The sequence below is a fragment of the Schistocerca piceifrons genome, chromosome 5, assembly GCF_021461385.2.
Source record: "Schistocerca piceifrons isolate TAMUIC-IGC-003096 chromosome 5, iqSchPice1.1, whole genome shotgun sequence".
Classification (NCBI taxonomy): domain Eukaryota; kingdom Metazoa; phylum Arthropoda; class Insecta; order Orthoptera; family Acrididae; genus Schistocerca; species Schistocerca piceifrons.
The window spans coordinates 110,462,340-110,486,571 of record NC_060142.1 but is presented as its reverse complement, the minus strand read 5'-3'; positions in this window follow the sequence as shown (position 1 = coordinate 110,486,571).

Sequence of the window (24,232 nt, the reverse complement as noted above, 5' to 3'; positions counted from 1 at the left end):
CGCCAGGTCGATTTTAGGTGGCTGTTGACAAAACGTTGTCTCACTCGCCTCACGACGTCGTCAGATGTTTGTGAACAACCTGATGATTTCCCATGTCTTACCGAGCACCCTGGTTCTACAAAACATTTACGCCACTCATAAACTGTAGGCCTTCTAGGAGGATCTCTAGCGTACGTCGTATGGAAATTACGCTGAACTGTTGTCGCCGACTTGGAAGAAGACATTGAAATTGCAGAGAAACAAAAAGAAAATGGATACGAAAGTAGATTGGCCAAAGAGATTTGCATGGAGCATCCAATGTGCTTATGAAAGAACTTGGAAGGGAAGTCCCAAAAGAACACTTTTCAACACTGAGAATGTCTGAAAGGTGCTTCATTTTTCTATCAGAAAATTAGAGTGCAGTGTACTGATGTACATATAAGAGATCCATATATGCAGAAAGTAAACTACAGGCATTGTTGCATCTCCTTGCTTCTGCGCGTAGTTTAAGAACCCTGACTCACTTCTCTCAATTAGGGAAGTCAAACATTTCTTTACCAGAATAAAAATGCTCCTATCAAAGCACAATAAAGGCGAATGACCCGCGGGCAGAGTTATGGATGTAAAAGATGTGAACTAGCTTTTCGACTTATCTGAAAGCTTCCAATACATTTAAATCAAAACATTTTGACATATACAGATATCGAAATGGCAATATCGAGTCCAGATAATTTAATTTATATTATATTTTTTTCGCAATTTTCGTTAAGTATTTGAAATTGTCCTTTTGAAATTGTAGTAGAACATAATTTTATTTTCACTTTGTGAAGGAGTCTTACTGTTTTTTGGGCTTTCATCACTTTCAGTCTTTCTCTTTGACTGTGTGAAGCAAGGATAGATGGCACAAAGAAGAAGTGCGATTGCAATGGGGGGTTGCGGTGTGAACGGAATAACAAGATATTCGATGTGAAGAAACAGCACACCAGTGTGGTTCTTCAAAAACAGCTGCTGAAACTGATCGACAAAAATCTAAGTGACAAGACTGGTCTTTGCGGTGAGGAAATGCTGACGTAATCGGCTACCAACAGAAACTGCCACGTTTAACTTCACCTCGTAATTTTGACACTACATATGCTAGGTCGCTGGCGCTTACAGGAATGAAAAAACGGAGACGTCGACATGAAGTGTTCCAGACAAATCCGACATGTGACGAAACAGAACGACGGACCCATCGGATACCTTTTATAGTGCCACTTACATGTAGTTAGCATAGTGCTTATCGCCCAACATGAACGTGCATCGTTTTGCTTACAATTCTTGCTCTAACGGGGACGAATGTGCTGCTAGCTTGTTGACGTACAGAATATCTAATGATAATTAAATACTTAAATACACAGCTCTAAAACTGGCAGTATACTTTTTTTGGTCTGTTAGTCGATATTGTTTCTTCGACATACACATATAGCGATTACTTTTTCGATTTACAAATATTTCCTGGCAATTGTCTGAATTGCGATTAATGGAAGTTCCTCCCGCTGTCAAAACGGTGTCATTGCCACGTAGCGTTACAGCCGCCACGACTGTAGAAAGCAACAGCGACTGGAGGTAGTTGCAAACCTTGACCACATTTCTTACCGGCACTCGTGGTCTAGCGGTGAAGTGCGTGGCCTGTGGAGGGCAGGGCTGCGAGATCGAATCCAGTGGTGGATTCGGTTTGAGAAATACGTGCCAGCCTTGCAGAACAATACTAGTAAAAGATACAATAAAGATACTCGTGGAAGGCCCAGAATGCAACATAGAAAAGATCTCCCAAAAGCTTTGATTCTCAGATTTAAGGGCGCCGATTTATATTGATACAGAACGCAAATTCGGGATCTACGTCTACTCCATACAAAAAAGCTACTTAGGAACTGGCACACTGAGACAGTACTCAGCAATAGTCTGCCAACAAGTAATCCAATAAACTGCTAAGCATTCTGTGGCAATCAAATATTCTCACTCAAAAAACGTTCAGGCAATGATTTTACCCACAAATTTAAGTGCTTGGTGGCTTGAGGTTCATACCGAAACCTACCTAGCTTTGGTAAGAAACAGGTGACTTGTGTATCTGTAGAAAAAAAGCCTGCTGTGTGGAATTGGGCAAGAGAAAAGGTCTTTATTATCACGAGAACTGCCATAAACAATGTTAACTGTTTCATTCGACGGTTCTTAGTAGAACGACATTATAACAAATGAAAAGCACTATGCACTGATAAGCCAGAACATTATGTCCACCTACCTAATAGGCGGTATGTCTATCTTTGGCACGGACAACAGCGGGGACGCCTTGTGACATGGAAGTAATGAGGCTTCCGTAGGTGGCTGGAGGGAGTTGGAACCACATCTGCACACAGAAGTCACCTAACTCCCGTAAATTCCTGGGAGGGGGGTTATAAGCTCTGACGCTACGTTCAATCACATCCCAGATGGGTTCGATCGGTTTCAGATCTGGCGAATTGGGGGTAGCACATCAACTGGAACTCACAATGTGTTCCTCGAACCACTCCATAACACTCGTGGCCTTATGACATGGCACATTATCTTGTTGAAAAATGCCACTGTTGCTGCGAAGCATGATCGTCGTAAAAGGGTATACATGGTCTGCAACCAGTTTACGATATTCCTTGACCGTCATGGTGCCTTGTAGGCGCTTGACTGGACCCATTATGTCCACGTGAATGTTTCTCAGAACATGGATCGTCGATTGTGGAGGACCATCGTTAGGAGTGTTCGGTGCTCTGTGTGTTCAGACACACTTGTACTCTGCCAGCATTAAAGTCTGATGTTAGTTTCGCCACAGTTCGCCGCCTGTCCTGTTTTACCAGTCTTCTCAACCTACGACGTCCAACATCTGTAATGAGGGGCGGCCAAGCAACCCTTCGACGCGTCGTCTGAACGTGGTTTCAACTTGGTTTCGCCAGGTATTGAAGACATCAACACACCACTCCTCGGACACCCAACCAGCCGTGCAGTTTCGGAAATGCTCGTTACAAACCTCTGGACCACCACAATCTACCCTAACTCAATCTCCGATACACCATGTGATCAAATGTATCCGGACACCCCCAAAAACATACGTTTTTCATATGAGGTGCATTGTGCTGCCACCTACTGCCAGGCACTCCATATTATGGACCTCAGTAGTCATTAGACATCGTGAAAGAACAAAATGGGGCGCTCCGCTGAACTCACGGACTTCGAACGTTGTCAGGTGATTGGGTGTCACTTGTGTCATACGTCTATACATGAGATTTCACACTCCTAAACATCTCTTGGTCCACTGTTTCCGATGTGATAGTGAAGTGGAAACGTGAAGGGACACGTACCGCACAAAAGCGTACTGGCCAACCTCGTCTGTAGACTGACAGAGTCCGCTGACTGTTGAAGGGGGTCGTAATGTTTAACAGGCAGACTCTATCCAGACCGTCGTACAGGAATTCCAAACAGCATCAGGATCCACTGCAAGTACTATGACAATTAGGCGGGAGGTGAGAAAACTTGGATTTCATGATCGAGTGGCTGCTCATAAGCCACACATCATGGAAATTTCTGGTAAGATTTTATGGGACCAAACTGCTATGGTCATCGGCCCCTAAGCTTACGCATTACTTAATCTAACTTAAACTAACTTACGCTAAAGACAACACACACACCCATGCCCGAGGGAGGGCTCGAACCTCCGAGGGGGGAGCAGCTCGGACCGTGACAAGACACCTGAGACCACGCGGCTACGCCGCGCGGTGCCGGTAAATGCCAAACGACTCCTCGCTTGGTGTAAAGAGTGTAAACATTGGACGACTGAACAGTGGAAAAAGGTTGTGTACAGTGACGAATCACGGTACAGAACGTGGCCATCCGATGGCGGGGTATGGGCATGGCGAATGCCCGGTGAACGTCATCTGCCAGCGTGTGTAGTGCCAACAGTAAAATTCGGAGACGGCGGTGTTATGGTGTGGTCGTGTTTTACACGGAGAGGGCTTGCACGTCTTGTTGTTTTGCGTGGCACTATCACAGCCCAGGCCTACACTGATGTTTTAAGCACCTTCTTGCTTCTCACTGTTGAGGGGGCAATTCGGGGATCGCGATTGCATCGAGCACCTGTTCATAATGCGTGGCCTGTCGCGGAGTGGTTGCACGACAATAACATCCCTCTAATGGACTGGTCTGCACACAGTCCTGGCCTGAATATTATAGAACAGCTTTGGGAGGTTTTGTAACGGTGACTTCGTGCTAGGCCTCACCGACCGACACCGATACCCCTCCTCGGTGCAGCATTCCGTGAAGAATGGGCTGCCATTCCCCAAGAAACCTTCCAGCACCTGATTGAACGTATGCCTGCGAGATTGGAAGCTGTCATCAAGGCTAAGGGTGGGCTAACACCATATTGAATTCCAGCATTATCGATGGAGAGCGCCACGAAATTTTAAGTCATTTTCAGCCAGGTGTCCGGATACTTTTGATCGCGTAGTGTGTAGATCACGCGCCTTCCCAATTCTACACACGGACAGCTCGCTCACTGATACTACATGCACCGTGAGTGACTAGCAGTCATTGCTCACCAGGTGATGCTGCTATCGACTGGGTAGGTCGGTGGTCATAATGTTGTGGGTGATCAATATACAACCTACGAGTATGTTATACAGTGTTAGTTTATTGAGGTATCCGGTTTTCTGCTGACAAGGCAATCATCAGACTTCAACTTACGTTAGCCGCCAAAAAGAAGTTAACGTTTGATGTAGTTCCAGTAGGTTAACAACGGTACGAGAGTCATTTCTAAAATTCCACTCACTATAAAATTTTAGTTCAGAAACTTTTGTTCCACTGAGTGAATTGACAGGCCTTCAATGTAATCACCATTCTTGTCAGTAACAGAGGCCAAGCGTTTCGGTAGGTCCTGTATTCCCATTAGGACGCCATCTTTGTTGAGCAGTCTAATAACTCGAGTCACTGCCTGAGAAGTCTGCTCAACTGTTTGAAAATGTTTTCGTCGCATTGGTTCCTTGAGATCTAGCAACAAATCAAAATGTGGTGGGCCCATGTTGGGACTATGGGAAGGATGGGAATAGATTTCCCGTGCATAATTTTCCAAAGCTCTGCGTACTGGTTCGCCAATACGCGGTTGTGCGTTATCATGCGGAATGAGACTTCCTGCAGCGAAAGATTGGATTTCTTTGTAGACTCTTTAGCCGCAAAACATTTCGCGGATAGTCCATATAATTTCGGCCTGAATGGAATTTCTCGATCACTGTGGAAACGGTGCCATTGCCACGTAGCGTTACAGATGCCGCAATTGAAGAAAGCAGCAGCGACTAGAGATAGCTGCAAACCTTGAGCGCGTTTCGTACCGGCTCTCGTGGTCTAGCGGTGAAGTGCGTCCCTGTGGAGGGCAAGGTTGTGGGATCGAATCCAACGGCGGAGTAGGATTGAGAAACCCCTGCCAGCGTTACGAAACAATACTCGTAAAACATACACGCAGTATACTCAGGGGAGGTCTAGTATGAACCACAGAAAAGATCACCCAAATGCTTTGACTCTCGGATTTTCTTTTTTTTTTCTTTCTTTATTGAATTTCGATTCCCCCTGAAGAGGGCGGGCTGGCAGCAGCTTAATATGCTGCTCTTCAGCCTACAGACTTTGTTAAAAAGATGAAGAGAATAAATAGTAAAAACACGCGATAAAACCGGAGAAATAAAGAGTAACACGGCGAAAAAAAAACCGTGGAACTTAAAACATAGAACAGAGGGATGATGATGCTAATAAAATACATACGAAGTAGACAGGTAAAACAATAGACACACAATTAAAAATACACGGCGACAGTTTGGTTTCTGTTCGCAAAAGACATAAAATTCACACCTAGCGACAGCACGGTTTCTGTTCGCAACACGAGAAAGACGAACAATACTGAACAGTCACTGGAACACTGCACTAAAAAGTTGGCAAATGTGACATACCACAGCCGAGAGCAGGTGGGGGGAAACTGGACAGATGATGGGAAAATACAAAAGGGGGGAAGGAGAGGAAAAGCAAAGGGGGGGAGACGGGAAAGGAGCCGATGGAGGATGAAGACCCATAAGAGGGGTGGGGGCTGCTGGGCAGACGCGACAGGGAGTGGGGAAGGCAGAGGAGGGGAATACAAAATGACTCTGGCGGGGGGGAGAAGGGAGACGTTTGGTGGGGAGAAAACAGGATGGAAGGGGGGGAGGGAGCCCAGGAAAAGGACAGAGGAAAGGAGGGATAGATGGAGGGAGAGAGGGCATCATCCAGGAGGGGGAGTTGATGGAAGCCACCTTGGGATAGGAGGTGAAGGGTGTAGAGACGGAGGGTAGGGGGGACACAACAGTGAAGGTGTGGCAGGGGGCAGGGACGGGAGAGGAGAGGGGCAACCAGGGGGTGAGGGGGATCAAGGCAGTGGGAGGTGTAGAGTATGCAGATATGTTCGAGGAACAGGAGCAGATGGGGGAAAGGAATGAGGTCATAGAGGATCCGCATGGGGGATGGGAGGTGTATACGGAAGGCGAGGTGGAGTGCATGACGCTCAAGGATCTGGAGGGATTTATAGAATTTGGGGGGGGGGGGGGGGCAGATATCCAGGTGGGACTGGCATAACAGAGGATGGGACGGATTAAGGTACAACCCTCATGTCCAGCCAGAGAGGAGTTTGAGGAGTCGGCGGCGGTTGTGGGCTTTGGATTGGATGGAGCGGAGATGAGGGATCCAGGTGAGGTGATGGTCAATGGTGAGGCCATGGTAGGTGAGGGTGGGGGTGAGGTGGACAGGATGGGCGCAGACAGTAAGGGATAAATCCAGGAGCTGGAATGTGCGAATGGTACGACCTATGATGATTGCCTGGGTCAGGACGCAGACCTGAGGTGCACCCACAGAGGGGTAGAAGGTGTGGGAATTGGCATTATGGATGGTAACATAGGAGGGGCGGCGGGAGAGGAAGGAGGCCATCAGACGGATGTAGTTGACAGGAAGGGCGTAGGTTTGGAGTTTAAACAGGAGACCGGGATGCCAGACACGGTCGTAGGCCTTTTCGAGGTCGAGGGAGACAAAAATGGCGGAGCGACGGGAGTTAAGCTGGAGGGAGAGGAGATGAGTGAGGCGGAGGAGTTGGTCATCGGCGGAGAAGGAAGGTCGAAAGCCACATTGGGTGTCGGGGAGGAGGTGGTTTTGGTGGAGGTGGTGATGGATGCGCCGGGAAAGGATTCCAAGAGCTTGCTGAACACCGATGGGAGACAGATAGGACGATAGGAAGAGGTATCAGATGGTGGCTTAATGGGTTTGGAGAACATCAGGATATGGGAGGTTTTCCACAGGACGGGATAGAAGCCAGTGGCAAGGATGACATTGTAGAGGGTGACCCTCGGATTTAAGGTCACCGATTTATATCGATCCAGAACGCAAACCCTACACAAATATCTATACCTATTGCTTAGAAACGAGCTGCATAAGAGAGGATACACTAAAACAGTACTCAGCAAGAGTCTGTTAACAATTAATCCAACGTGCTGTTAAGCACTCTGTGGCAATCAAAAATCCTCGCACAAAATGGTCATGAGGTTGGAAAAATGTCCAGGCAAAGATTTTACTCACAAATACGGGGGCTTTGAAAAGTCCGTGCAAAGTCTGGGAGATGGCACCACCGGCGCGTATCGAGGTCATGTTTAGTTAGTAGCAGCTTTGGAAAGAACGTGCACCAAGTTTTAGCCATATTGGTCTATTTCTTTGAGTTTGGCATTCGTTGGGTCCTGTGTTGCAGATATTTCCCAAGAATCCATGAAAGAAGCAGTGGAGGAGGCTGTGGCGGCGAATGAAGAAATTCCAGATGTTCAGAATCCTCGGGACCTGACTGTCGCACTAGATGGTACGTGGCAGAAGCGCGGACACACTTCACATAATGGGATGATAACGGTAACAAGTGCTGATACTACAAAAGTTATAGATGTTGTAGTTAAATCCAAGCACTGTAGGTGTCCTAAAGAGTGAAGGATGAGCATGCAGAAAACTGTCGAAGGAATTACAGTGTGTCTAATGGGGCCATGGAAGTTTCCGGTGTGAAAGACATTTTCAATCGCTCTCTTCTGTGGTACAAGGTCAGATACCTACAGTTCCTGGCTGATAGTGATTCGAAGTCTTTTGCTGCTGTATCTGAACTGAAACATTATGGAAATGATGTTACCATTACTAAACATGAGTGCATAGGTCACGTTCAGAAACGTATGGGAACAAGGCTGCGTGACTGAAGACCACAATGAAAGGCCAAGTACTCAGTGATGGAAAACCTTTGGTTGGAGGTAAAAGATTGACAGACGAGGTAATCAACAGATTGCAGAGAGACTATGGACTGGCAACAAGACAAAATGCTCACAGTGTTGATGCAATGGAAAAGGCTGTAATGGCATTTTACTGCCTCACCTTATCGACTGACGAGGAACCACTACATGGACTATGCCCACAGGGACCCTATTCCTGGTGCAAGTACAACAAATATCAGGGATCTGAACGTGTATACAAGCATCATCACAGTCTACCAAAAACTGTCATGAAGGCTATAAAACCAATTTTCAGAGACCTTTCTGCAACTGAACTTTTGAAGAAATGTCTCCATGGCCGTACACAAAACCAAAATGAGAGTGTGAATACTGTAATTTGGACCAGAATCCCAAAAAAATGCGTTTGTGGAAATTCATACTCTTCATTTTGGAGTATATGATGCCATTGCTACGTACAACAAAGGTAACATTATAAAGTGCAATGTGCTGCAGAAGTTGGATGTGATGCCCGGAAACTACATGGTGAGTGCAATGATGTCGATATACAATGATAGGAAACGGGATGCTGAAAGGAAAGAAAAGGAGTGTGAGAGGCAAGCCAGACAAAGATTGAAAGGTGTGAAAAGAAGGCTAGATGGGGAGATGTTTAGTGACAGTGAAAACCCCTCTTATGGTGCTGGACTCCACGAAAATGTTAGTGAAACTTTGAAACTCGTTTTCCACAAGTTCACATTTTTGCCATATAAGTAACATTTTCGCTAAACTATTAGAGATAAAGACTTAAAATTTTCAAGGAATGTAAACAGTGGCAATATACACCTTGTATCATAGCCTTTTCGTGATACGTAATTGATAACAGATTTTATTTCAAAGCTACTATGCCAAAAATTGTGTCAATTATTTTCAGTACAAAATAATTAATAGCTTCCCAAAAAACACCAATAAATTAAAATCCATATGGTACATGGTGTTAAATAAATGTAATATTACACTGTAAAAGTTTCATGATTCTGGTGTTAATAGTTCACAAGAAAATGTTCCTTACATTTAACATTGGAGGAATAGGACGTTCCGGGTCCCCTTAACATCTGAGGTCATCTGTCCACTAGAACTTAGAACTACTGAAACCCAACTAAGCTAAGGACACCACACACATCCATGCCCGAGGCAGGATTCGAAACTGCGACCTTAACGGTCGCGCGGTTCCAGACTGAAGCGCCTAGAACCGCTCGGCCACACCGTACGGCCTTCCCCACTTCTTTAAAGTTTATTATCACCAGAGTCTCGCTCACAGTTGATTAACTGGAAAGCTAATAACGTGTCAGCATTAATCCTAAGCATAGCCAGATAAGGGCAATATAGGTAAAACTGCACTTTGGGAACTGTTATGATGAAATAATCTTGTACATTGTATTCCTTATGACTCAAGTGGACGCTGTAATTGGTATGAATGTTTGAAATCATGATATTTACTTAAAATCACTAAAATATGTATAGACTACAATTAATGTCTGTCACACATATTTTAAATTCGATGATCTTTGTAACTAAAAAACCGAAGTCAATTAAAATATGAGTCTTACTATGTAATTGCAGAGCATTTTTCTGTCTGTGTGAAATGTAATAATTGTGTTAAGGGATCAGTTGGTAGGACATGTTCTGAGGCATCAAGGGATCACCAATTTAGTACTGGAGGGCAGCGTGATGGGTAAAAATCGTAGAGGAAGACCAAGAGATGAATACACTAAGCAGATTCAGAAGGATGTAGGCTGCACTAGGTACTGGGAGATGAAGAAGCTTGCACAGGATAGAGTAACATGGAGAGCTGCATCAAACCAGTCTCAGGACTGAAGACCACAACAACAACAACAACAAAAAAGCTAATTGCAATACATAAACAAACTATTTCAAGAAACTTCCACTGTTTTTTGAAAGACTGTTATTACTGAAATGAAGTACATTTTTATTGAAGCTAGCAAACATGCTAGGAAGAAATTATATTTGATATTTTTCATGTAATCCACTGAAATATGTATTGTTATATTTACACATCTATTTTCATTGTGAATGAGATAGTTCTGTAACAGAGTCATTTACTGTATAAAGACAATTTATTTTACGATTCATACTATTTCATTTTCTACTTGGATAGAAGTCATATTTCATTGTACGGCATAAATTTTCTGTTTTTAACACTCATCGACATTGTAGCAAAATGCATATAAGGCCCATGCACGACCGCTGTTGTAAGCCAGACATACACGAACTTTCGAGTTGGCCACTGTGCAGGTTGATTTGTAAACATGCAGCATCTCTTAGAAGTTCAGGTCGTTATCTGAAGGAGTTCCAGAAGGAAAAAAATTACTTCGAAATTCAAAAATATGAGTGACACAGATTAATGTGAGCAATTTGCTCTTTCTGGTCAGTCGTTACACTTGGGTTTGGACTCTCTTTTCTATAACAACAGCAGTAGATCATCTAGTAGACGCAGATCACTCAAGTTAAGCGTATATTCAACGAGTTCACTCGCTGCTTCACTTTCTTTTGATGTTGGTATTGTAATGAATAACGTGAAGAATTTTGATTACAGCATTATATCAACGTAATTCAGTAACCTTATACAGTTCAGTGCAGTAACTGACTTTCAAATATTTGATCCCATCCAGTTTCAGTTACTTTAAATACATTAACATATTCTTTGTAAATAACGGAAACTGTGCAAGAGACATGTTTTTTTGTATTCTTCCTATTGACAACATCTGTTGCTACGTGACAGCTAATACGTGTATATTTTGTGCTTTTGCATTTACCTGTGAGAGGACGTATTTAAACACTGTAGCAGTGTCTGTAATTATTTTGTGAATATAAAATGCTATACCTTAGAACGGCATTCCTTTCGAAATTTTTATTGCTGCTTTATAGATAAACTTTTCTTCATTTTCTGTATCTATTACGCTTGAATCTACAACTCTGGTTTCTAGTATTGCTAAAACAAGAATTTCATTTTTATCGTAAAGCATCTCAATTCTTTACTGTTTCTGGGCCTTTCGTGTGGAGAGCCAATTTGAAGAATATTAAAAGAATTTCTATTTAAATTTAAGCGTCGACGGATTCAGATAACACGCTGACTCATGCTGAGTGCACATGTTCGTAACTCCTCAGACCTCCGTATCCCGACGCATTTCACCTCCTTTGAGTTACAGCCTCAGCAGCAGATGTTCGATTAGTTATATCTGTAATGCCTGGATTGGAAATTCCGGTTTGGGGGCACAGGACTCCTTGTAACGTCCTTCGGATCTTCGCTCTTGGCTAACACTCAGCGGTAGAGCAATGAGATTGTTATTTCTTATGTATCGGTATCGACGTTACAAACAGAACATTGATGAACTGAACTCGCGACTTGTGCGAGATATTTACTTCACCAGATGTCCTAATTAAATGATTTATAACCGATGGTTCATCAGCTGCTATTTAAATATTAATGATAAGTTCAAATTAGTTCCAGCGACACCAAATTCCCTATAGACTGGTTGTAATCTCAAATCTATAATCAGTCGTAACAGTGTTATTAATTCTTAACGTCAAGGAATTTCTATATAAGCGCCGAGCGCTTCAGTCAAATACTATCGCAGCACGTTATCCCTATAAATAATGTTCTAAAACTTGAACGATAAATGCGTGAACTGACACGATATGCTGGTTTATTACACAATATTAGTCACTTCCTAACAGAGCCGTGAGGAAGAAGCTTTCCCAGGTGTTGGGGTGAATTATAAATTATATGCTTCGTAACTATCCCCAAGTTCCGTAGTACATTAGTTATTACGAATGAAATTGTCTATTTGTGTTCACTTCCTAAATGGTGTTAACTTCAGGTTATCTAATTAAAAGTCGCTTCTGTCTAATATATGCAAGTCTTCTATCTGAATTGTAAATAATGTAATATTTGAAGCCAAAGTATCGTTTCACTGCGTCATAGTAGGTCGCTATAATCAATTCTGAAAAATCAATCTAATTGCGCCTACATATACGAGCATTCAAAAGTATGACCTGCTTCGGCTAACTTTCGTAACGTAGTGACAATGGATTGAATTATCCTTAGCCATTACTCACGAATCTCAAAGAATACTCACACGAAGTATTCTTTGGGAGCGTTTGTTCTGCTTAGCGAATTTTAATTATAATGATTTTGCGATTTACTAAAATTTTGAATATTGTATTTGATTTTACTGGAATCCTATCTTTCTTTCGTATGTTAATAAATTACTAAGTATTAGATTTCAGATTCAGTTACTGGTTAATATCCAAATAATAGAGTTAACTGGAAATTTGTTTGCTTGTTCATTTTTCATGGAATTTGGAACTTATTTTGAGGAAATCTTTGGGAATTTTGGAGCTAATTTTTGATTTGTAAAAAAATTTTTAAAACATGGGCCTAACAATATTGCCCTCTAAAAATTTCACCAATTCTAAACTAATAATTTAAATATTTCACCTCTAATATTAGAAAGGCCTAAGGAATTCGCCTGTTTAAAAACTTCACACTTAAGTATTTCAAGCCTAAGTTAATTTAGAACTAATATTAAATATTGTCATAGTTATGAAAAGCATCAAAATTAATCTGATTATATCATTATTATAAAATAATTAATTTTTTTCTTCGTGGCGACGTCCGGAGAGCGTGCAGACACGCCGTCTGGAACGATGGTCTGCAAGTGATGATCAGCTCACCATCAGGCCGTTTAGCACGCAAGAGAGTTGGACCAGACTGTGCAGGCAGGGATCACAGCCTGATCATCCGCTACCTCTGCTGCGTTCCAGTTGCATAGGCAGCATGAACTGAAGCGACGTATCATTTCAGTATATGCTACCTCTTCATTAACAAGTAGCAGACGTAGATCTTCTTGTCTTCTGCCTCTAGATTGGCTAGCAACAGACATATATTTTACTGTCGGCTGCCTCTTGAGTAGCTAGCAGTCGACACAATTCTTCTAGTCGAGTAGACTATGAATGTGTTGAATGAACAGGTGAGCCACCTCTGCTCACGGTGTCTTCTTTTAAATGAGCAGTGGTCGCTAAACAGCGGCTTAAAGTTTCGGATGTTCACGAGAAGTAGCAGGAAGCAGCTATTTTTTTTTCTCGAAGGTTGTCCGCATACTTGAGCGCCCCCCCCCCCCCCCAACAGTTTTACTTCTATCACCGGCAGGGTTGGCGTGACGTGAAGGCCACAGCGGTCATCTGACGGCTGCTATTCGTTTTCCGTACTCGAACAGTTGACATGGAACAAAAATCTTATTGATATACCCGATCACATTTAGTACACAACACTCAGGATATTTTCGGGTGATCCATCTGTACGGGATTCAATTACAAGTTTATTAAAGAATACTTTGGTTTCAGTACTTGGTATTAGTTCATAAGGACATAAGTTTGTCTGGGGAAAGAACTTTGACTCGCCTACCATCGAGTTCCAATTCAATGCGATGACGTCTATCAGCGACTTGTATTTACAGTTCGCCTACCTCAGTACGTCACACGAATTAACACACGACATTTTTAACTTACACGTGTTTACGATTGTAACAACTCAGCTTAGTCAATGTTCGTAATGAAAATATACCTACTCCTACAATTCATTAGTGCTCAATCGTAACACGGAAATCGTTGTACCATTAAATGTTCATAAATAAAGTTACATACAATCTCCATTTACTAATAGTTACATACGTCATAAATAAGATATACATGTGTGTCTCTTCCTTACATAGGAAATTACCCTTGAGTTTATAAAGCAAGTGATTAGTCATATAGCTCTATGAGATCATTTTATAGTCTGAAACTTGTGCAACAAATATAAACATCTACTAATAAACCAACATCTCGTGCACTTGATAGTTCTTTTCTGATTTAATACTGAAACACTATTATCATTCTTACTTAAGAAAATTAATACTTAACACTATACCTATTGTTAGTATTTGCATAAATAAGTTTCGTTTCAACAAACATAAAACATTTTAATAATTATTTCTTCAGCAACATGAATAATGTTCTGAATATCTTTTCTTTTTTTATGCTATTTCTATTATCATTGAAAGTAGAACTACTAACTAATGTGAATGTCTTTTCTGGCATAGTTCATAAAATTTATCGAATAATTCACAAATAATGTGGTAATTGGCACATGTATATATATCTCTATTTCAAGTCACATCTATGACTGAAACCGTTTTAAATCTTGATGACTAAACATTCCTTTGGTCACTCCTTTTGTATTCGACAGAATATAACTTCCAGGATGAGGTATTTTTGTTATCCTAAAAGGACCCGCGTATTTTAATTGCCACTTCTTATTCAGTCGTTTTATAGCCGATGACTTTGGATGAGATCTTAGAATAATGTTATCTCCTCCTCGGTATTTAATAGATTTTGTTACGTGCTTGTCATAATATGCTTTTCTTAAATGAGCGTGGTGCGAGATAGCAACACGTACTTGATTATGAAGTGTCGATTTATTTACTGGTATGGTTTCATTTAATTTAGGTAAATCTTCATTCCATTGGTTAGACTGACAACAACCAACGAAAACATCATAAGGAGGAAACCCCGAGGATGAGTGTGGTAAATGGTTATATATGTTTTCAAATTTTTGTAAATACTCAACCCAACGATAGTGTTGGTGAGAAATATACGTCCTCATAATTCGATTTAATTCACGAAACACTCGTTCAGTAGGGCTACTCTTTGGATTAAACCTGGCAATCTGGATGTGCCCAATACCTTCCCCGCGTAGACACTCCTTCCAGGCCCTACACGAGAAATAGGAGGCATAGTCCGTAAGTAAGGTTTTTGGTTTTCCAACTTGGACAACAAACTTTTCTTTCAAGATTCTAACTATCGGTTTCACTCTCACAGATCTCAGTAATTATATCTTCACCAGCTTAGTAAATAAATCATAAAATGTTATCACGTATTTAAAGTTACCTTTGGAAGTTGGTAAAGGACCCATTACAACACATTACACTAGGTTAAGAACATCCTGTACTACTATGGGTCTTCAGGAATATCTATTTGAAACAATGTTGCCCCTAGACCCGGGTCTGAAGCGTCAGTAGTTATATAAAATTGCTTATCCATCTGAGGATGATGTAGTATTTGGGCATTTAATAACGCGTGTCGTATTTTTTCAAATGCTTTGCAACACTCAGGTGTCCAATGCCACGAAGTGTTTTTCCTTAACAGATTTAACAAACAATCCTGGTTCAATACCTGATGCGGCAAAAATTTTCTAAAGAAGGATACTAGCCCAAGAAATGATTTTAACTGCTTACGATTAGCAGGTGATGGACATTCACTTATGACTTTTAATTTCTTAGGATTTGGAGTTATTCCTAAAGAAGAGATATAATGACCAGTAAATTTGACTCTCTCTCTCCCGAACTCAGATTTGGAAAGGTTTACCTTTACTTCATAACTTTGAAACCTACAAAACACTCGTCGCAAGAGCTCCAAGTGACGCTTCCATGTATCAGTAGCCACTAGGAGATCATCAACATACAATGTCACTTCATTAACCAAATCCGGACTCAACACGGTATCAAGTGCGGAAATGAAAACTCCACCACTGATATTCAAACCAAAAGGCATAACTTCAGAGTGATAACTCTTACCCATCAAAATAAAAGCCGTATACTTCCTAGATTCTTCATCTAAAGGGACCTGCCAAAACGAACTACGGAGGTCTATGGAGGATAGATACTTTACACCATAGAAACGCTGTAACAATTCATCTAGATTTTCTGGCCTTTTTTGGACAGGTATTAAGATTTTACCAATATTAATAGCGTCAAGTACCAATCTTACGTCTCCATTAGATTTTATTACTGCTACGTGTGTACTACTGTATTCCGAGTTGGATGGTTCAATGATACCCCATTCCACCATCCGTTGAATTTCTATCCTAACCGCTTCACGTTTTAACCAGGGTATAGAATATGTTGTCTTACAATAGGTGTCATGGGGTCTCACACGCATTCTATATTTAAATCTTTTAATCACACCAGGGTGCCTATAAAAAACTGGAACATTTTCATGTAACAATTCTGATAGTTCCTGTCGTTATACGCTAGACAAAGACTCTGATTCACTTATTTTGTCTCGTATAATCTGTTCAAGATCTGGATTGGGATTAGATAGTGACAAGTTCTCGGTGTCACACGATATTATATTAATATAATTACATACTACTGATAGATTCTGACAATATTGATCAGGAATCCTCATTTCTTTCAATAGAGACAGTTCAACAATTCCGTTGACTGTATGTAAAGTACATACTCCTTTTTTTATGTCGATGACTGCCCGGTTGTCGGCCAAATAATCCGACCCCCAATTGCATGATACTGATGAATTCTTAATGATCAGGTAGGTGCTTTTAAGTCTTTCCTCCTGAGTACATAGTTCCGCCATCACTTGAGCTTTAATGGGTTTAACAGAAGCGCCAAAAGTACCGGAAACAGTATATCCCGTAACTGGAAAAGTAGGTACTTTCTCAACTCTTTTAATACAATTGAATAAATCGAATGACACCACATTTGTCGTAGCCACCGTGTCTATCAGTACATTTGCAGGTATTCCATTTATCTTACCAACTATCACAGCTTGAACATGTTCTCTCGGTTCCAAACGTAGCGTGGTTGCCTCACTCATCAATTCATCTATGATATCTGTCCCTGCATTATATCTTAGCAAACCTACACAATGATTTTGATGACCTCCATTGCTCGTACCAGCCACCCCCGGAAGTCTAGGACAGGCTGGCCCTAGTTTGTCGGATTCACAGATTCACTACGCGTTTCTTCAACAATCTCTACAACATGCACGTCATGGTTTTGGCAATTACACACAGGATTTCAGACCTCTGCTGCACCATTTCCTACGGAAATGGCCGCAGAAGCGTTTTGACATGAAGAATTTGGTACATTACCTGAGTTCATTTGGTTAACCCAACGAGAATGAGTCGGAACCCATTGTAACGACTGATTCTGGTTTCCAGTATTATTCGGTTATTGACTTACATACGGTCTACTACCATTAAATTTTCTTTTTCGTTTCTGTATATTAGATTCATTAAACCGTGTAACATTCACCTCCGGTGAAGCACGTCCTAGATTATACTTATTTCTATTGTTTTGGTTATTATAATTTTGATCACGGAAATTTTAGTTGTTAAAGTCAGGTCTACACTGTATATCTCTGTTATCAGTTTTCCCCCGATTGTTGGTATTATTCTGAGAATGGTTACCATTATTGTATTTATTACTGTTACCTTTCTTATGGTACATTTCTCTGTTATTTAACTGACGGAAATCCTCGTGAATAATGTCAATAGAGTCTATTGTAGCGAGAAATTGTTCAGTCATCATCCGGAGCATGAACTAACATTTCACGGATATTAATTGGAAGTCTTGTTTTCCAAATACGGACAACCTCGCGATGTGATATCGGCTCCGTCCAATACCGAGTTTTATTCATATATTTTTCAAAATGTGAACGTTATGTTCCACTTTTTGGATTGTAAAACTCAGGATTATATACTTCTTTACGCAAACGTTTCTGTTTACTAGTGGACCAACACTTAGCTAAAAACAGTTTTTCAAACTCATGACAGGTTTGACACGTTTCACTAATCTCGCTGGCCAAGAGTGAAGCCTCTCCGACCACTTTACAGACTATGAACTGGATCTTATCATATTCCGTCCACACCTTTGGGAATATTCTCTTAAAACTATTGATAAAGATCTTAGGATGAATAGTATTCCTTTCACATGAGAATATTGGGAGTTGTCTGCTTTTAAAAATACTATTTTCAGTTTTAGTCGAAGACAATGCAGTTCGTTGAGTAAACGATTCTGTATCGGGCAAAGATCGTTCCTCACTACCGATTCCCGCTGCATTAGATTCGTAACGTAATCTTTTTTCAGGGCAAACGATACAGTTTTGACTTTTACTGGCTATTTCCCGCCCGCTTTGGCTACGCTGCTTTACACTTCCGTTCAGAACAACATTACAGACATTTAATTTAGAATTACTGATAGAAGTCAATCTACGTTCTACCGTATCATCTACCCGTTTTTTAATCTCTTCAGATTGCTCGTCTGTCCAGTCGGACATCTCCTTTTCCCACTGGGTAGATCTTTTAACTAAGAACGAGTCAACATTCTGCTTAGTAGTTAGTTCTAATTGGTTCATCTTTTCTAATAGGTCCTCAGCTTGAAGTACTACTGAATCTTGTGTAGACTTCACTACTGTTAATTTCTCTTCTAGCGTTTGAACTGAACTAGGTATGTTATTGACTTCATTCTGTACCTTTTCTATCTTTTGGTTGTACTTAAGATCCCAATTCCTTTGTAATTCTAACATTTCTTGCATAAACTTTCTATTTTCCTCGCTTTCTAAATCTCTCCGTTTTATATCTTCCTCCATCTTCGACATGAAGCTAAATAATATATCCATATCGAAGTGCTGCACGGGAGAAGCATTGGCCACCCCAGAAGCTTCTCTTGGTCGTTTATTACTATTGCCTGTGCTTCAACAACGTCCGGAATTTTCTCAATTTCATCATCAGAAGTTGTGGGCGTGTTTAGTTCATTCATTCGTTCTATTGAATCAATTTCAGAGTCAACAGAAGGAATGTTTTGTACATTTTGATTTACCTCTTCCATTGGGTTTTCTCTAATATCGAATTCCTCTTTGTCAGGTTCTAATCTACTTTTCTTGGCTCTCTTGGACATCGTGAATAATGCATGACAAATACCAGTTTACAAAACCTATTTATCTAGTAATACTTATTCAGTTGTCTATGTAGGTGCACACTATATCCTACTAATGCTCTATGATACAAAGATTCCTATGCTACACCACACACAAAATGAGAGTTCATCACTACTAACCTGAGTTGTACAGTACTTTACTGTTTGTTGCTGGGTTGAGTTGAGACGACGGACACGCAGTCATCTTTAAGGCAGCCTCAGCGGCCTCCGATCATCACTGCGTCGCACGTCGTCGCTCTCATAGTCGGCACGACGCTGTAGGTTGGTGCGGGTTGCGTCCTGCTACGTCGGCTCGAAGTTCTGAGTCGGTGGAGAATGTGGCGCCAAATAAGCGCCTACGCCTGTCTTGAGTTGTAGTTTAATCTGCTTCAGACGTCAGGTTTTTGTAACCGGACGCTTGTAGGTGTCTTCTTGATCTAGCCTCGTGTTTAGTGCGTCAGTTGTAACGGTTTCTTCGTGATCGAGCCCCACGTTATGGGCGGCATTTTTGTAACGTAATCTTATTCGGATCTTCGGTCTTGACTAACACTCAGCGGTAGAGCAATGAGATTGTTATTTCATGTGTATCGGTATTGACGTTACAAACAGAACATTGATGAACTGAACTCGCGACTTGTGCGAGATATTTACTTCACCAGATGTCCTAATTAAATGATTTATAACCGATGGTTCATCAGCTGCTATTTAAATATTAATGATAAGTTCAAATTAGTTCCAGCGACACCAAATTCCCAATAGACTGGTCGTAATCTCAAATCTATAATCAGTCGTAACAGTGTTATTAATTCTTAACGTCAAGGAGTTTCTATATAAGCGCAGGGCGCTTCAGTCTAATAATATCGCAGCACGTTATCTCTATAAATACACTCCTGGAAATGGAAAAAAGAACACATTGACACCGGTGTGTCAGACCCACCATACATGCTCCGGACACTGCGAGAGGGCTGTAAAAGCAATGATCACACGCACGGCACAGCGGACACACCAGGAACCGCGGTGTTGGGCGTCGAATGGCGCTAGCTGCGCAGCATTTGTGCACCGCCGCCGTCAGTGTCAGCCAGTTTGCCGTGGCATACGGAGCTCCATCGCAGTCTTTAACACTGGTAGCATGCCGCGACAGCGTGGACGTGAACCGTATGTGCAGTTGACGGACTTTGAGCGAGGGCGTATAGTGGGCATGCGGGAGGCCGGGTGGACGTACCGCCGAATTGCTCAACACGTGGGGCGTGAGGTCTCCACAGCACATCGATGTTGTCGCCAGTGGTCGGCGGAAGGTGCACGTGCCCGTCGACCTGGGACCGGACCGCAGCGAACCACGGATGCACGCCAAGACCGTAGGATCCTACGCAGTTCCGTAGGGGACCGCACCACCACTTCCCAGCAAATTAGGGACACTGTTGCTCCTGGGGTATCGGCGAGGACCATTCGCAACCGTCTCCATGAAGCTGGGCTACGGTCCCGCACACCGTTAGGCCGTCTTCCGCTCACGCCCCAACATCGTGCAGCCCGCCTCCAGTGGTGTCGCGACAGGCGGGAATGGAGGGACGAATGGAGACGTGTCGTCTTCAGCGACGAGAGTCGCTTCTGCCTTGGTGCCAATGATGGTCGTATGCGTGTTTGGCGCCGTGCAGGTGAGCGCCACAATCAGGACTGCATACGACCGAGGCACACAGGGCCAACACCCGGCATCATGGTGTGGGGAGCGATCTCCTACACTGGCCGTACACCACTGGTGATCGTCGAGGGGACACTGAATAGTGCACGGTACATCCAAACCGCCATCGGACCCATCGTTCTACCATTCCTAGACCGGCAAGGGAACTTGCTGTTCCAACAGGACAATGCACGTCCGCATGTATCCCGTGCCACCCAACGTGCTCTAGAAGGTGTAAGTCAACTACCCTGGCCAGCAAGATCTCCGGATCTGTCCCCCATTGAGCATATTTGGGACTGGATGAAGCGTCGTCTCACGCGGTCTGCACGTCCAGCACGAAAGCTGGTCCAGCTGAGGCGCCAGGTGGAAATGGCATGGCAAGCCGTTCCACAGGACTACATCCAGCATCTCTACGATCGTCTCCATGGGAGAATAGCAGCCTGCATTGCTGCGAAAGGTGGATATACGCTGTACTAGTGCCGACATTGTGCATGCTCTGTTGCCTGTGTCTATGTGCCTGTGGTTCTGTCAGTATGATCATGCGATGTATCTGACCCCAGGAATGTGTCAATAAAGTTTCCCCTTCCTGGGACAATGAATTCACGGTGTTCTTATTTCAATTTCCAGGAGTGTAATATTCTAAAACTTCAATGATAAATGCGTGAACTGACACGATATGCTGGTTTATTACAGAATATTAGTCACTTCCTAACAGAGCCGTGAGGAAGTTTTCCCAGGTGTTGGGATGAATTATAAATTATATGCTTCGTAACTATCCCCAAGTTCCATAGTACATTAGTTATTACGAATGAAATTGTCTATTTGTGTTCACTTCCTAAATAGTGTTAACTTCAGGTTATCTAATTAAAAGTCGCTTCTGTCTAATATATGCAAGTCTTCTATCTGAATTCTAAATAATGTAATATTTGAAGCCAAAGTATCGTTTCACTGCGTCATAGTAGGTCGCTATAATCAATTCTGAAAAAACAATCTAATTGCGCCTACATATACGAGCATTCAAAAGTATGACCTGCTTCGGCTAACTTTCGTAACGTAGTGACAATGGATTGAATTATCCTTAGCCATTACCCACGAATCTCAAAGAGTAGGCCTACTCACACGGGGTATTCTTTGGGAACGTTGGTTCTACTTAGCGAATTTTAATTATAATGATTTTGCGATTTACTATAATTTTGAATTTTGAGTTTAATTTTATTGGAATCCTATCTTTCTTTCGTACGTTAATAAATTACTAAGTATTAGATTTCAGATTCAGTTACTGGTTAATATCCAAATAATAGAGTTAACTGGAAATTTGTTTGCTTGTTCATTTTTCATGGAATTAGGAAGTTGATTTGGGGAAATCTTTGGGAATTTTGGAGCTAATTTTTGATTTTCATTTCTCGTCCGAGGAAGTGGCATTACATCCTGCATGCCTGGAAACCAATGTCGTCAGAATCTTCCGCCATATTTCACTATGGAAAAAACATTTCTATCAGTCTGTACGTGGTTAACGATTATTTCTGGTTTTAAACGTTATGCCACTGAGTGCAGCACTAACTGAGGCAGAAATGAAGCAGAGCTCCAGAAGTTTGTAACACTCATATGATGACTGCCATATAAGTAGAATAATTCCATGTTTCACGTAAGATAAGAAGTTGAAACTAGCTCTATTTTTATTGATGAAACACTGACCTACAGAATTTTCCCTGACAAAGACAACTCAGACTTAACCTATTCATTTATACAGTATACAAGCCCAACGAAATCCGACTGCTATACATTGACAGCATGACTTCCAACAATCAACACAAAAGAATGGCTCTGAATTGCAAGAAATCCTAACAATAATACAAATCCAAAAAATATGAAATTATAGAAATATGAAACTATCTCCAACTCTCTTAATTGCCTAAATTCATCTCAATCACGAATCCCGATAGTGGAAACCCCATTTTTTTCATAAGTCTCTTACCCCACAGAAAATCTTCATAACACGAACTACAACAATTACACGAAGTTTCAACCACGGCCAGCTAAATAAAAAGATTCTGACTACTATAGACTATAACTACTAGGAGGCGTATGGTTAGCAAAAAAGAAAGTTTTTCTTGAAGAGCAAACAATGTATTTAGAAAACTTTACCTTATTCATGTGACATCCAGTTCCAGAAATTATATAGTTGTCAATAATCCCACTACCCAAACATTATAAACCATACATTCATTCTCAAACATTTCCTTGCGCATTTTATTATAAACACATCATTTCATCTCAGTTTACAATGCATGTCCTACCAACACAGAGTCTTCACAAAGAAAATCATGTCCATTCAACTCCCTATTCACTCGCTAACTGCTAGTCCGTCCAACCACAGAGTCTCTTGTCGAGGGTGCAGACTGCTGTCAGCAGTATTAACACAGAATGAGATTTTCACTCTGCAGCGGAGTGTGCGCTGATATGAAACTTCCTGGCAGATTAAAACTGTGTGCCCGACCGAGACTCGAACTCGGGATCTTTGCCTTTCGCGGGCAAGTGGTCTACCAACTGAGCTACCGAAGCACGACTCTCGCCCGGTACTCACAGCTTTACTTCTGCCAGTACCTCGTCTCCTACCTTCCAAACTTTACAGAAGCTCTCCTGCGAACCTTGCAGAACTAGCACTCCTGAAAGAAAGGATATTGAGGAGACATGGCTTAGCACTTGCCCACGAAAGGCAAAGGTCCCGAGTTCGAGTCTCGGTCGGGCACACAGTTTTAATCAGCCAGAAAGTTTCATATCAGCGCACACTCCGCTGCAGAGTGAAAATCTCATTCTGGAAACATCCCCCAGGCTCTGGCTAAGCCATGTCTCCGCAATATCCTTTCGTTCAGGAGTGCTAGTTCTGCAAGGTTCGCAGGAGAGCTTCTGTAAAGTTTGGAAGGTAGGAGACGAGGTACTGGCAGAAGTAAAGCTGTGAGTACCGGGCGAGAGTCGTGCTTCGGTAGCTCAGATGGTAGAGCACTTGCCCGCGAAAGGCAAAGGTCCCGAGTTCGAGTCTCGGTCAGGCACACAGTTTTAATCTGGCAGGAAGTTTCATATCAGCGCACACTCCGCTGCAGAGTGAAAATCTCATTCTGGAAACATCCCCCAGGCTCAGGCTAAGCCATGTCTCCGCAATATCCTTTCTTTCAGGAGTGCTAGTTCTGCAAGGTTCGCAGGAGAGCTTCTGTAAAGTTTGGAAGGTAGGAGACGAGGTACTGGCAGAAGTAAAGCTGTGAGTACCGGGCGAGAGTCGTGCTTCGGTAGCTCAGGTGGTAGAGCACTTGCCCGCGAAAGGCATAGGTCCTGAGTTCGAGTCTCGGTCGGGCACACAGTTTTAATCTGCCAGGAAGTTTCAGTGTTAACACAGTCTACAGCGCTGCAAACATACAGAAAGGCTATTTACAAAGTGTGATGTGGTTTCGCTC